Source organism: Psammomys obesus, unplaced genomic scaffold (genome assembly GCF_907164565.1).
Source record: "Psammomys obesus unplaced genomic scaffold, mPsaObe1.curated_primary_1811, whole genome shotgun sequence".
NCBI classification, from domain to species: domain Eukaryota; kingdom Metazoa; phylum Chordata; class Mammalia; order Rodentia; family Muridae; genus Psammomys; species Psammomys obesus.
This window is the reverse complement of record NW_026585987.1, coordinates 5,244,068-5,259,975: the sequence shown is the minus strand read 5'-3', so window position 1 is coordinate 5,259,975 and position 15,908 is coordinate 5,244,068. Positions and strand designations below refer to the sequence as shown.

General features: G+C 44.8%; 1 protein-coding gene across 3 annotated transcripts in view; it reads right to left on the bottom strand.

Annotated features, from left to right (window-relative positions):
* Rai14 (retinoic acid induced 14) overlaps positions 1-15,695 on the bottom strand; it is a 147,579-nt gene extending 131,884 nt beyond the window's left edge. For 2 of the 3 annotated variants that reach the window (XM_055601023.1, XM_055601025.1), the window contains exon 1: positions 15,467-15,695. The gene's annotated coding sequence lies outside the window, so the exon portion shown is untranslated. Of the gene's footprint in view, positions 1-11,375; positions 11,426-15,466 lie in introns of those variants that run through there. The other variant, XM_055601024.1, reaches the window with a different exon arrangement.
* Positions 15,696-15,908: the final 213 nt, after the last annotated feature.

Genomic DNA, 15,908 nt, shown 5'->3' with positions numbered 1-15,908 from the left:
CCAGAATATCTTACTGCATTCCATAAAGTGGATCAGCTAGCATTTTTAAATGTTTTAAATAATTTCTAAAAGATTTTCTTTCTGGCGATAAGATCTTGCTAAGATAGTGTAATAGCTCATTTTTTTTTCTTCAAAGAAAATAAATGAGCACATTCTTTTAGGGTCATAAATGTCACTGTGATATTACATCCAAACAGGCATGCACTAAAACTTTCCTAAGAACATTAATCTTATATTCACAACGTGCAGTTATCCAGGAGATGGCATTTTTCTTGAGAAGCAAATATATCTTTCTTCTTTGGGTATAAATTCTGACATCTACCAGGACTGATGTCAGTCCACGAGACAGCCAGAGCCTTAGGCACTGCTGTGAAACTGCCCGTGGCTCTGGCAACATTGCTTTCCCACCTCTCAAACCTGCTACTCATGCTGGAGTGAGCAGACCAAGAAGTCCCATGGTTAGCTCCTGCCCTAAGTCCATCCGATTTCAAAACCTCAGCCTTAACAAAACAAGCTATCTCGGCGATGCAAATCTTTCTCGGACTAAGAAACATGATGCCACTAACCCTCAAGGCAGTGGTTTTCAACCTTCCTAATGCTTTGACCCTTTAATACAGCTCCTTGTGTTGTGGTGACCGCCAACCATAACATTATTTTCATTGCTTCTCCATACTGTAATTTTGCTACTGCTGTGAATCATAATGTAAATATTTTTGGAGACAGGTGTGCCAAAAGGGGTCATGACCCACAGGTTGAGAACCAATGCCTTACATGTACGCTAGTTTTCCAGTCTCTCAAATGTTCTCAATAGACTGCCTATCACTTGATACTCACTTCAGGATCACCTTCTAAGCACGTGCCATGTTCCCCACTTAAGGAAGAAAATGCCTACATAGGCCTAATACCTAACCCTTAATCAAGGGCTCCTTAGCTCCTTCTTCCGGGATCCACTCCTTAACTGTTATTCAAGTTTAAAAAAAAAAAATAGGTCTACTGGGTATGAAAGAACACACCAGAATCCTAGCATCAAGAAAGCTAACGCAGGAGGGTCAGGAGTTCAAAACCAACTGAGACTCCCTAGTAAGGCTCTGACTCAAAAATAAATTACTATTTTTGGGTATGATCATACCAGTAGTGAGAAAGAAAGAAGTGAAAATATATAGTTATTGTGGAAAGCAGTCTGGCAGATGCCTTAAAAGTCAAACATATCCCATCACTCGGGGAGGCAGAGACAGGCAGATCTTGGCAAGTCTGAGGCCAGCCTGATCTACAAAGCAATTCCAGGATAGCCAAGGCTACACAGGGAAACCTTGTCTCAGAAAACCCAAAACCACGACAAACAAAAAGTTAAATATAAGCTTATCATTTGACTTAGCAATTCTATTTGTATGTATCTAAGAGAAAAGAATACATATATCCACACATAGACTTGTACATCGATATTTATAGACACATTCGTAATTGCTCGGGAGTAAAACTCCAGTAAACAGAGTGTGACATTTCTATGTGGTAGAGGGCTGCCTGCAGGGAACTGGAATGTGCTGTATCTACCCCATGGTACAGTACGGGGCTGTGCTGGCAGCATGGTACGGAGCACAGCTGCCTCCCACGGTGCCAATCTGGTGATGTACTAGTACAATGGTGGGCACAGCTGCCTGCCAGGATCCAGCATGGGTGAGGCCCAGAAGCAGGATACTAATACTAAGGCAGACACTTAAGACCACACGACACACGAGCTACGTCTATGACATGTCTGAGAAAGACAATTTAAAGACAAAAGTGGATTAGTGGTTGTCTGCGGATGACTGGTAATGGGAGTGATTGCAAATGGCCGGGATCACACATCTTTGTCGATTTATTAAGTCACTGACTTGTACACCAAAATTGGTGAAGTCAGTCATGACAGGATATAAATAACTCCTCAGTAAAGCTGTTTCTAAAGAGATCAAAGGCAGAACATAAAAAGGAGGTCCATGTGTGAAGGCGTCGGCTGTGAGAACTCTCCACAGTGAGCGAGAAGACAGCTCTACTCACGGTTATATTTAATATCCCGCTGTAGTCTTAAAAACATATTTTGTTTCTAAAAGTTGGCTAACCGTGTATTTCACCAGTCTCGGGCCTTCCACGAGCGGCAGTGTTGGCAATGTCACTTACAGTGATCACAGCAGCTCCATTCGGCCCATGACTCGTCTTTACCCAGTCGTGGGGTGTGTTAAGTGCATGTCAGAACAAGGGACACATGCGTGTTAGAAGTTATCCCTGTGAACGACAAAAACTGGGAGCAGGAGAATGGGAGTGGGTGAATAATCCCAGGTTTGATTTCTGCTGCCCCAACTCTCATGCCTGGGCATTTGAACACCACATTCAGACAACTCTCATGCCAGCCTCCCGGAGCAGCAGTACTTGCTGCTCCACCGTAAAAGGCAAAGAGCTTCTGATATGAAGGCTATAGAACACTTCCGTAAAGGAACTAAGATTGAATGTCCTCCCAATTTACACGGCCACAGACCTACATACCTTGTACTTGATGCGACGAGGTTTACATGGCTACTCAGGGCCTTGCTATTTAAGTGGACATACAGAAATGAGAAGTCTCCGATGTCACACTCAGATTTTATGTACTGAACTACCATGGACAGGCACAGCTCATGCAGATAGGTGGATCACAAAGCTGCCACTTACAAAACCAGCCTTACTGCTAAAATAAAAAAATCCATGTGACTGATGCACTTGCACAAAAAAAGGAATACAGATTTGCACAGGCAGAACTCATCTGTTATACCTGTTACGCCATGTAGCTACCGCACAGGAGTAACCGAAGCAGAGGTGAAAACCCAACATGACTGGGGAAGAAGCTTAGTCAGACAGACTGAACGAATGTACTGCAACTCTTTGGTCTCCTGGCTGAGTGCCCCAGGCAAGCATGAGCGTTCCTGGAATGCAGGAAACAGCACATGGTGCCTTTTTTCTTTTGTGCCCCGTAGACACAACTAGGACTGTCCACATGCATTCTAAGTAAAAGTTCTACTACTGAGCCACATCCCCGGCCCCTAGCTACCACACCTAGGCGAAGGTGTCTTACTTAGCCAAGGCTGCCACTTGCCACAGATTACTACGGAACATTTGAGATGTAACTGGTGTAAACCTCGGTACGCTGTAAACGGGGGAACACAAGGGTTTTGCGGAAAAAGAAATGTTCACCTGTTATCACTAATACATGTTATGTTAGTTACATATTCGAAATGGAAGCATTTGAATGGATTATCCATTTTATCCCTTCCATGTTGTGGATACTAAGAATCTTAAAATTGCACATATAGTCTCTACTTGGGACATGAATCTCTGTTGATGACAATTCACATTTTTCCTATGCAGTGACTATGTACAAAAGCATTTCACTTTATTATTAATGGAGCAAGATAAAAAAAATTTTAAATGGACATGCTATCAGCTTTAACATTACCTCAGTATCTTAATTTTACTAATTTACTAAATACTGCAAGTTAGAGGTAAAGCTGTAGTTTAAAAGGCTTCCACAGACACAGGCTGAAGGAAAAACTAACAATTTTGTTCTACTTAAGACTGACAGACATCCGGTCTGCGCAGGTTCAGTGTTACTCCCAATACTGTACTATTCAAAGACTATGTCTCTAGTTTTATCTCTTAGGAGCTGGACAGGAGGATAGTTTTCCAAAGCCTTCAACACGGAATGTAACTGCATCCACTTCGTTCTGAGTGCCACCACGGTTGACTTAAGCAGGACTTTACTGCCATGTTTACAAGGTGGTTGAAGCAAGGCAAGTTCTCCGAGGAACTTAAAAATCAGTGGTTTTCACATTGTTCAAATTATATAACCATGTCATGGATTAGTAAAAAGAAAAAGAAAAAACCTTGGAACTATGCTGCATCGCATTAACCTACGGGACAAGCCTTATTTACTGCCAAAGGTTACTAATGACATTTTCTGTCAATAGACCCACAGTTCTTTAAGAGGTTGGCAGCAAGCTAGAACATGCTATTGCAACCAAAATAAGTGTCATCTACCTAAATCAGGGCTTCTTCAACTTTGTACATCTGCAACCCTTTTCTTTTTTTTTTTTTCTTTTTTCATTGTTGTTTGTCCGTTTTGTTTTTTGGGGTTTTTTGTTTGTTTGGTTTGGTTTTTGGAGACAGGGTTTCTCTGTGTAGCCTGGCTGTCCTGGAACTCACTCTGTGGAGCAGGCTGGCCTCGAACTCAGAGATCCACCTTCCTCTGCCTCCCAAGTGACGGGATTAAATAAAGGCATGCCCCACTACTGCCCAGCTTTTCACCAGAAAAACTTTTGTGGCCCTAATAACAGAATAGGAATACACTGACAAGTCATAAGGAAATTAATTTTTTTAACTTCTTATATATTCATATAATTTCACCACTTGTTGATGAAGAAACAATCTTGCATACTAATGAGACAGGTGTGCTTACTCTGGTTTACATGAAGGACTGTATCTTGGCCAAACATTTGATGCTGCAGGGCCCAGAGGATCGTCAACTGTACTTAGAGTTGATTGATAATTTCAATTTTATAACTGCCACACGCTGAGTGCATCACCTTACACAAACACACAGCACAAGATGGCAGCAACGTGTTTAGAGTCACTTCAGAAATGCTGGAAACCCTGTCCTAAGCCCAGGCCAAACTCACTCTGTGTGATTTTCTGCAAATCAAACTCAAACTCAAATAAAACGACAACTGGTTCATTTTTAAAACCAAACTTTCTCCTACAAGATAATACAAAGTACAAAGGTATACTGACTTGATAGGTGCTTTTTTTTTTTTTTTTTTTTTTTTTTGGGTGATTAAGCCAGCGTGTTTCTGTGAGAGCACAAGCGTTTGCATGTACAATCTAACACTGCAGTTAACATGTAGAGTCTGAGCCGAGCCGTTTCAAGCAGTGAGCAATGGCACTGGGTGGCATCTCAGGGAATGCACACTGCAAAACCCTGTGCAGTGTCCAAAACCAAGGCTACTGTGAATTCATGCAGTGCATCATGGATAAGCGTTGCCCAGGATACCTAGAGTCATTTTGGGTTGCCTTTAAACTAATTTTTGGTCACTGTGCATTCAGAACCCCTTCACCGCTGCCACATTTTCCACAATCCTTATATTCAGCTGATGTGGGATCATGAGCTACAGTTTGGGTAACTGGGATTTAAATGATTGCTTGATTTTTTTTCCCTTTTAAAATTGCATTACACGTGAGAACTACCTTATTTAATGCAACCACTTCTGAATTAAATGGTGTTATCATTTTCAGCTACCAAATCAGAAAAACTATAGGATAAAAACTTTTAACTGGCCAAAGTAGCAAAGTTTATTAACGACAATAAAGTCTAAATTCTGCACCCAACATGACTCCGGGTTACATATTTAGACAAAAATAAAGCTTGACTAGATCCACCTTCTTAGCACTTAAAATGATAATAATTAATACTAATAAGTGAGTTTCCTTGAAAGGTGGAACAACTCTAGAATAGCTGCTGGTAGGAGAGAGCTCCCTCTTAGGAGCTTGTGAAGGGCACTCCCTCTAGCTGCTCCCTCCTTCCCACACCCCTGCCTCTCATACTTAAACAACAAGTTTATTGAGACACCAACTCAACTCCTTCTCCACTTAGCTTTGCTGAGGATAGCACGTGAGTATCCAAGAAAATATAAAGATAGAGAAGTGGAGTGGCCCTTTTCATAACTCAGGTAGGATGGCAGTCACAGCTGGAGTGGAGGCTTCCATGTTCCTGGCAACAACCCCTAATACTTTGATGCTTCCATTGTTAGGACATTTCTGTGCCTGAAGAAATTATATTGCCTTGTACAATTCTCACCAAAACCTGTTTAGTTTCTTAATGCCGTAAGATTGTTAATTCTTCAGGATAATGAAAGGCAGTGATACTATTTTTTTAAAGGGCATTTCTAGAAAAAGCTGCTTAACAAGACAAGGGGCATGGCAGGGGAGGGCTGGAGACATCTGCCCTGCAGCCACACACTCAAGTGCCCACAGGCTGCAGGTGTCCACCTTGGCCCGAGGCAGAGGTGACAAGATTGTAGGAGCTGCTCCTTCTTTTTCTTTCACCACACCATGGACACAGAAACTCACTTTGCCTATTAGGTGACTCAAATGTCCTTTGTTCTCGGGGGGGGGGTATGCACTAAAGAGTAATCAGGGGTGGCATTAGGACAGAGGAAGAAAGCAAGCTACTGCCATCGGTGGACTAGCCCCACACAAGCTTTAGCTAGATGTCATTCGGAGGGGTTCCTCGGACTGTGCCTCTGGCTGGCTTAGAGACTAGAAGAATGAAAGAAAAGGTAAAACTGCACTCAAACACTGAATAAAGTTGCATGACATCTAAAGGAGAATCCATCAAGAACACTGACTATACATGCACATAAGGTGGATTCAAAGTTGAGTTTTTAAAACAACTCTAAAACAATCCTACACTGTAGCAATGTTGATATGGGCCATAGTGTCTATCCTACACTGAACAGCATTTTTCTTCCACTCTAATAACAATGAAAGAAGTTCATGACAGGGGAAAGGTAAAAATTTCAAGAGAAAAATGCTACTAGCCCCACTAAGAAAAATCCAAGGATTTGCTTATATCTCTAAACAAAAGTTCAAAGAGATCCTGAGAGCATCTGAAGCAACTTGATGCTTCAAAACCCAAGATGCCTGTGGAAGCCTAAAGATTTTTCGACTGAGAAAAATGACTGCTCAGCCCTGTGTCCAGTGTTAAAACCTTCCAGCAGACAAGGCTTATGTTCATTGAGCCCCTCCTGGGGCCCTGGCCTGCCGGTGGAAGAGCCACATTTTAATTTCCTTGTGTCTGTCCACTGGTGGCTCAGAGGGGGCTACCATGCTTTGTCTGCCTCTCTCAGCACCACAGCAGCACACCTTCGTTTTTGTTGTTGTTGTTGTTTTGTTTTGTTTTGTTTTGTTTTGTTTTTTGAGAAGTGTTCAATCATCACTGTGTCAACTTTCATGGGAGGAGATGTTCAGATCACTTGAACATTCCTGTCAAATTGAGCCTCCGAACAGAAGCTGTTAATTCCCTGACAGTGTGTGAGCGTTTTATGCTCTTCCCTCTCAGACAGCAGGCTGCTAAGTGCTTGGGTTCCATATCATTTCCATCCTTCGTGACCAGTATTTGCCTCACCTGAGACTCTCAGTGTTCATGTATTCTTTAAAGTGGCTTGTCCAGGTTTAAACAAGTCTGTGTTTGTCACAATACTAATTATCTTTACACAGGTCTCCCAAGTCACAATCTGTGGTTAGGAGACAGACAGACAGATAGGCGCACACACAAACACACAATGTATGTTTAGGAGCCCACTGCTGTGAGCAGTCAGGCCTACAGTCATGTCTAGTTCTGCCACATACTGCCCAGGTAGTTATTTTCATTTCCCTGGGTCTCAGCATCCTCCACAAAATGAGTTCTCCCCACTACCTCAGCCCAGCCACCAACAAGCTACCAGAGATGGTATCAGACTGCAAACATGTCGAACCCTGAAATACTGAGTCCATGAGGGCAGGGCTTGTCACTCAGGAACCTTGAAACATTCAACTCTCCCGTCAATCTTTGCCACTTATGAGAAATCCCACCACACTCCTAGGTCAGAATAAGACCAGCCTTGACCTTGTTCACTGACAGCCCAGCAGCAAGGTGTCTGCCACAGAGCAGGTGTTCAGCTCAACTACCTGTTGTGCTGAAAGCACATAATGTTACATATGGGCCAGGCTCTGCTGTGGTGCATTTTTGGAAAGTGGTGGTTTGAGATGTCACCATGGCACACCTCTATAGAGTGAGGCTCACAATGGCAGTGTCTTCCCCCTGGGTGTGGAGGTCTCACCGGAAGAGGTTTTCCTCTGCAAGAGCAGCCCCGAGAGCTAGCTCGCCAGTGAGGAGATATGCATTTGACAGGGTTTTCTGTATTCCACAGGGTTTTCTGAGACAGCCCCCTCTGTCAAGGAGGCCAGGACTAGCTGGAGGAGGGGAGGAAGGGGGAGAAGAGGGAAAGAGGGAGGAAGAAACCAAGTTGGGATGTTCCTGCAATGGGCTAAGTGTTGTCAGACAAGGCCTGTCCACCTTGCCCCCTCAGAGGGAAAACAAGGAGCTGCCTTGTGGTGAACAGGTGACAACAACACAGGCCCAATTCCAGACCAAGCATGTTACCCTCGGATAAGAAACTGAAGCTCAATTTTTAGAGATCTTCAAGCCTTAAGGAAAGAGTCATACCACAGAACAAGCACTTTGCTTCTTTGCAATGATTTTTTTAAAAAACTTTCTGGAGGGAACGGGAGGGACACGTCATAGAATGCATGTGCAGGCCAGAAGATGACTTGGGTATTTTTTCTCCTTTCAGCAGATCCTCAGGCTTGGCAGCAAGCGCCTCCACTCTCTGAGCCATCTCACCAGACCCCAGAGCCACATTCTATTTCTTCTAATAGTATCACACTACAGGCAGTGGAACTAGTTCTAAAACATGGTTGATCATGCATGGACTGGCTAGTGTGGCAACCAGTGACTGCATTTCCCAAGTGTGGTTAGAAAGCCCACAATTAGTTCTTCTTGGCATGCACGACACATTATCAATCCTTTCTGAGGGGTGGAGGCACATGAAAGTGAACAGACTCCCTTGAGAAGCAGCATACACGCAATAAGGGTTTCCAGGTCCGTTCCATAGATTTTTGGCTTCTCAAAGACCTGAGTATTCCAAGGAGGTTCAGAAGTTGCTTTAGAATACAAAAGTCCCACAAACCTCTTAAAACTGATTTAGAAAACATTTTTGAGCATATAGCATCATTGGAAATAAGCCAATTTCCTCCATGGAAAAATGGTCCAAGCCCCGCATCTGATGTGAATCTGATGTGCCCTTTGACAGTGCCAAAATATTCCAGGATTACTGCAACAAGGTCTTCTTTGAAGAACGGATTCCTTTTGGAGGAAAAGAGGTCCTTGCTGCCCAAGTGTAAAAGGAACTTTTCTTGATCCTTTCACTCTTCCAGCCAGCTCTGCCAGAGCTTTTTTTCCTGGCTAAGTTCTAGTACTTGAGCCAGCAACAGCAACTGGAAAGATGCAGTGGAAGTTTAAAAAAGGGGGAGGAGGGAAGATAGAGCTTTAAGAATGAAGCAAAAATTCTTGATTAAGCAAAGTGAATTCATCTAGAAATCATAAAGAAAAAAAAACAGGGCTGGGGACAGTTGTACAATCTCAACACTCCAAGGCTGTGGCAAGAGAGTTGCAAATTCAAGGCTGATGGGATGATTTTGTTCTCATTTATAACAAGATAGCAATCCTGAAGTGTAAGTGTTCTTTCATTGGGCTTTGACGGTAAAGAAGACTGATGTGGTGCGCACACTGCTTCCGTGGGCTTACATGATTATGACCATTGGTATTTACAAATACAAATTTAAGAAAAAAGAAACTGGGCTAGGAAGGTGGCCCAGTGGTCAAGTGCACCTGCTGAGTTTCCAGAGGTCCAGAGTTGGGTTCCCGGCACCCATGGGGTGGGGCGGGGGAAATGTCAAAACTGCCTGTACCTCCAGTTCTAGGGAATCCAACGCCCTCTTCTGGCCTCTAGGGACATTGCATGCATATGATGCACAGATATACATGCCGGCAAAACACTCACACACATAAAATAAATAATAAATATTTAGACTGCTTGCTTAATAACAGGGTGAACTAATCATGATAAACATGTCCAGGTGGCAAACAGACATGGAATTATATGTTAAGGCGAGTCCGTTTACTACAGAAAGGATTAGACCAGATCACAGGTAAAGCCAGAGGACATGAGTCACCAACACACAGCTGGCTGAGCAGGAGAGACACAAAGTGCAGACTTCTGGAATGGGGGAGGGGGACTTCCTGCACATCTTCTCCACTTCAGCTTACATTGTAGGCTCCACTGCAGCCTACACTATTTTCTGGTTATCATTTAAACTCATCTCTACCCTAGATGGCTCTCCATCTTAGGGGCTTAATGACATGCTTGTACACGTAACAGTTTGTAAATACTAATCATGTACCTTGCGGTAGACATCTATCAGACTCCATGAATTTTAAAGCTGAAGAAAAAGGCACATTTTCAGTGAAGATGTTGTTTTAAATGTGCTTTTAGGTCAGAACCACATTAAAAAAAGAGATTTATGTATTTCTACATGCATTGGCGGTCGGCCAATTGTCTCTATGATGGCTCCAGATACTCTGGAGCTGGAGTTACAAAGAGTTGTGAGCTGCCATGTGGGTGCTGGAAATTGAAATTGGGTCCTCTGGAAGAGCAGACTACACTCTTAACCACTGAATTATCTCTCCAGCCCCAAACAATGTCTTTAAAAAAATGTGGGCTAATCATGGCAGCTCAGTCTCCAAGTAGGTTCCCTAGTAATGGGATAGGGACTGTCTCTGACATGAACTCAGTGGCTGGCTCTTTGATCACCTCCCCCTGAGCGGGGCGGGGGCAGCCTTACCAGGCCACAGAGGAAGACAATGCAGCTAGTCCTGATGAGACCTGATAGGCTAGGGTAAGAAGGAAGGAGAGGAGGACCTCCCCTATCAGTGGACTGGGGAGGGGCATGGGAGGAAAAGAAGAAGGGAGGCTGGGATTGGGAGAGGACAAGAAAGGGGGCTACAGCTGGGATACAAAGTGAATAAATTTTAATAAATTAAAAAAATAAATGTAAAAAATGTGGGCTAAATTATGATATCCATCAGCAAGTCAGGTTTTTTGTTTTGTTTCATTTTTTGTTATTTTCCACAGAAGGCTGGAGCTATAAACTGGGAAATGTGGTGAGAAATCCTTTTCTAACTTTTGTCGAATTGCCTGCAAGGATTAACCAAAGAGAAGAAATCTCTTCATTTAACATCTTACTAATGATCAAATAATCCATTGCTTGTGGTTAGACAACACTAGCTCAAACCATACCATACTGATCAGCTCACTGTCATTTTATTTTCAAGGACAAAAATGGTTGTAATTCAACATTCTGCTCATTTTTTAAGGGTGCCTGTCAGTATCACTTACCTATATATACTTTAAATGTAACAATTTAGCCTCTTTTCCCCACCCCTCCTTTAAAACACACAAAGGCCTTTGGCATATCTAGCATCTGCCAACTCCTATGCTCATCATCCAAGGTAGAGAAAATTCAGTTGGCTCCCAGCAAAATAAAGCCTGTGCTGTGCAGTGAATGTTGTCTGTACCAAGAGTTAAGGGCCTTCTGATGCGCCTGTTCTTACAGTATTTTTAGGTCCCTAGCTGCACATTGGCTACACACTGGCTGCTCTCAGACCTTCAGATTAAGGTCATCATTTTCCCACCACCATGAAAAATAGCCCATACCACAATCGTTCCAGATAAGAGTGTGTCAAGGTGATGGGCATACTTCTCCGTAGCAATGCTTTTCTGTTCTTAGAAATTCATTATGTCTGGTGTTCCTGGGGACTGTGAAGACCTGTTGGAGAGAGATGCTGTGTGAAGGGAAAGGTCAGCCCCTTTCACATCAGTAGCATTGGGAAGACAACACTACCATGAAAAGAGATAGTTGTGCAAGCAAGCATCATGTTCCTCGTTTTTCCTTGAATTTAGATTCAGGCAAGAAAGTGGGTGAAAAATACGTCAAACATTTTGTGGGCTAACTTACACAGTGAAACAGAGTGCATTCTTTATAAGAATTTTTATCTTGTTAGAGCCTGTAAAAGACACGAGGGTACTACAGAACATCCAACATATGGAGAAGAAGAAAGCAGAGGAGAAAAATACCAAGTAGGAAAAGAAAACAAGCATAATATTGATAGGCGGGTTCATTCACATGTCCCTGTAATTCTTTCTATACCTTGGGCAGAGGTAGGAGTAAGAGTCCGGTCTAGTCCACATAACCAGTTCTAGCTAGGACTGCACAGTTAAACACTGATTCGATTTTTTTTTTTTTAAAAAAAAAGCACCTTATAATCATTCATATTTACCCAATATGAGTAACTACTATGTGCCAACACTGTTCTTCATAGAAAACCACAATAAAAAAGACCCAAAACTCTTGCCTTCATAGACCTGTACTCTAGTTTAGGAAGACAGTACTAACATCCATTAACATATATGGTAAGTAGCAAGGGCCACACAGGAAACAGCAGGGAAGAGGTCGAAGGATATACTGGGTGGGGAGCGTCTGAGCAAACACCTCAGGGGAAATGGCCAGAGCCCGTGTCAGAGTGAGGAGCTCCAGGGAGAAGGAACAGCAAAGACAATGACTCAGAGGCCAGAATGAGCTTCAGAGTCTGAAGGAATAAGATGTGCTGAAATGTGTTGAAATGCCTAGCTCTTCTTTGAGGAATTGGGTACCATTAAGGACAAGTTATATCATTAACACAACCACATTGTCATAGAGCAGCATCCTGCTTCTATGGCTGTATTAATTAAACCCTTAGGCCTACAAATGAAATGAGCAAGAGGACACTGAGTGAGTAATCCCACATCACACAACCAACACAAATATCCTAAAACTCAGTGCTATCATGAAGAACTGTTCTTATTTTAAAAAGAAAAGAAAACCCAAACAAAACAATCCAGCCAACTAACTTAATCTAAATGTCTGAATTTAAAGGAGATCACTGTTCACTTTTTCAGCTGACAGATGGCTGAGACAGTACCTAAATATTCACTGAGAAATGAATGAATCGATGTGGCCTCCAAGGGCTCACTGTCTCAGAAACTAGCTGAAGGGAGAATCTGTGAACAAAGAAACTTGTCTCGGGATGTGAACTGCTACAGGACAGCACTCTACAATCTAAACAAACAAACAAAAAATAAGTAAATAAACAGGGGTGCCTTTACCCATGAAGTCCTGGAAACCAGTTTTCACTTGACGAGGGGATGGGCACACTGTATTGTTCACATATACTTGTAGAAGCCAAGCAATGAGAGTAAAGACCTAGATGGACCTCAAAAAAATTATTAAAGAAGCAAGTTATTTGTATAGAGAATTATGCCATCAATATAAAACTGTGTACATAAATGCTCATGCATTTTTACAAATACACAGAAAGATCAAACATGTTTGGAAACCACGTACATACTAACTGGACATTCATTCTTACTTGAGACTAGAAGCAGAGAAGAAAAGACAAAGTATTTGTTATAATTTACTTTTATCTGAGGGAGGGAATTTGAAGGATGGATTCATTAGCAACTCTTAAACCAATGTAGTGGAAAGATGAATGCCTAACTATGCTCAATTTTTATTTACCTTTGAAATATTTCACATGGGTTTATATTTTGGAAGACTGGGGGGGGGGTAGGAAAGGAAGAGAAGGGAAGACAAGAATTCACTGCATCCTGTTAACTCCAAGGTCTTTAATCCCAAATTTCAGTTTCTTTACCTACTGAGATAGGTGGCAGTCGGGTTGGGGCTAACATTGTGGTAGAGCCCATTGGCATATTGACAGGCCCTGAGTTTGACAGCCAGTGACATTGAAAACAAGCAATGGGCCCGGCTTGCCCAGCAGGTAAAGGTGCTTTCTACCAAGCCAGACCGCCTGAGTTCAGTTCCCCAAACCCACTTAACAGGAGAGAACTGACTTGGCAACTTGTCCTCAGACCTCCACAAGCACGTTGTGATGCCCACATGAAAGCATACATACATACATACATACATACATACATACATACATACTCTCCCCCTCTTACACACACACACACACATACATAGCAAATAAAAACAAGGGAGATGGCCTTTGCACCTCCCACTGACATACTTTAGGAAGTGGTAGTCTAGGGACAGTAAATGTGTATGGCCACTACATTACTTTCTCACTGAATTCCCTGTGACTGGGGCATACATTCTTAAACAACTTCACAATAACAGTACAAAGACCTTTCAACTGTGCTATGAACGCCTGCACTGCCCTTTAAAGTCATAAAAACAAATCTAAGGATGTAAACACCAATAAACTCATTAATGAAGCATCTCTGAGACTGGAGCTGAAACTGACAGCCCAGCACAGGATGTCTCTCCCAGTCCGTATTCAACAAGAATTGGATATCTTCTGATAAAATTGGCTGCCTTACAAGCCTAAGGAAGAAAAGACCCCGAGAGTATGTTATCAATAACAAAAGATAAAATTAAACCCACCGGTCAAAAACAAAACAATTGCTGTCATACGTGTAAACAAGGATCCAGCACTCTTGGGACAAAGCAAAGTCCAAACTCCCTGGGTTTTTTTCCAAGTATGTTCAAACCCATTGGAGACAGAAGTTAGCGCTAAAAGAGCTAACTATATCCTACTAACTGACATTAAAATAAGTTCCTCCATAGGCCAGCCTTTACATCCTTGAGATCTCACACCCCAGACAATGAGCAGAGTCTCCTGGTCCCAGGCAGCTCCGACTATTCTTCCTAAAAAGGATCGCACTCAAATCACCTGTGAGCCCAGAGTGACGGGAAGCGGCAGGTCGGTGCATCTGTACACTCGGTAACTGCGAGTAAGTTGCACTGAACTGGACTTCTTGGAAAAGAAAGCCTGGCTTTATATAAAGCCCAGGCCTCTGTGAGGTCACCCCCGCCTCTTAAGTCACAGTGGGCTCCATCTTCTTTAATCCCACCCCACCCCCCAATCTGTTGCCTTAACCCACCCACCTCCCACCCCAAAACACGAGATTCGAAATCCAAACAGAAAAACTGCTCTAAACTGCAGTACCTAAATCGCGGACACAAACTGGCCCAAGCCAGCACTGATGAGTTGAAAGAAGGATGCCCGCCCTGCTAGACGGGTCGCGAAGGATAGCGGCCGGTCTGCCTGGAGTGTGCCCCAACTCCAGCATCCTCCTTCCCGCCCCCCTGGGAGCTACGGCGAGGGGGAAATGACACGGAGGATGGGGGTAGGGGGCCGTGGCAGGCCCGGGATGGTCTGGCCCGCGTCCTCCCGCCAGCTCACCCGCTCCCTTGAGTCCTTCAAGGAACAATAGCGGGCTGTGGGTCGCCAGAGCCACCCGGCGTCTCCCGCTCGCACCTCGGTCTCCGGCTTTTCCAAGTTCAGCCAAGAGGCGGGTCGAGTCCGAGAGCTGGCAAAGGGGAGCAGGACGCCGGGCAGGGCAGGCAGCTGGGACGGGCTGCCCCGGGGGCTCGGCCACACCGTCCTCCCGGGTCCGGTCATTCATTGCCAGCCGCGCTCCCTCCGCGGACGCCCCGCGCCAGACCGCCGGAGGAGGCGAGCCCCCTTCCCTAACTTGGTCGGTCCTCTCTTTCCGCCAGACCCCCACCATCCTCCCGGTTCCCTCTTCCCCTGCAAACTGTCTTCCGCGGGCTGCGGGCGGCCAAAGCCGTGTGCCCAGACCGTAACTCCCGCCCCGCTCCCGGGGCTCTCAGCAGCCCCAGACACAAAGAAGGGGACCAAGTCCAGACCCGCACCCCGGCCTGCCTCCTCGGCGCCGCCACTCACCCCATCCAAGCGGCAGCCTCGGCTCCCGGCCCCGCTGGCTGTCCCGCCCGGCGCTTCCCCAGGAAAGCGCGGCCGCCGGGCTCGCTTCCTGCTCGGCTTCCTGCGCTGGGTCCCTCCTCCTCCCGACGCCGGGTCAGTGGGCGCTCGGCTCCCGGGCTCCGCCGTTAGGGCGGGGGCAGTCGCAGCACCACCACGTGGCCGCCGGCCCCCGACCTGGGTCCCGTGGGCTCGGGGAGGGAGGTGCTAGCCACTCCCACCCTGTGCGGCCCCAAATTCCCGGAGTCAGGTGACCTGGCCCCGGTGCTGCTCCCGGGACCTGCCGGGAGGTGCTCTCGGCCCGCCCACGCCCCGCCCGCTGTGTCCAGCGCGTCCACGCTCACTTTTGGTTTTCTGCTGGGTCGTGGGACAGATCCTCCTGCGTGGGTCTGTCTCGCGCCTCAAA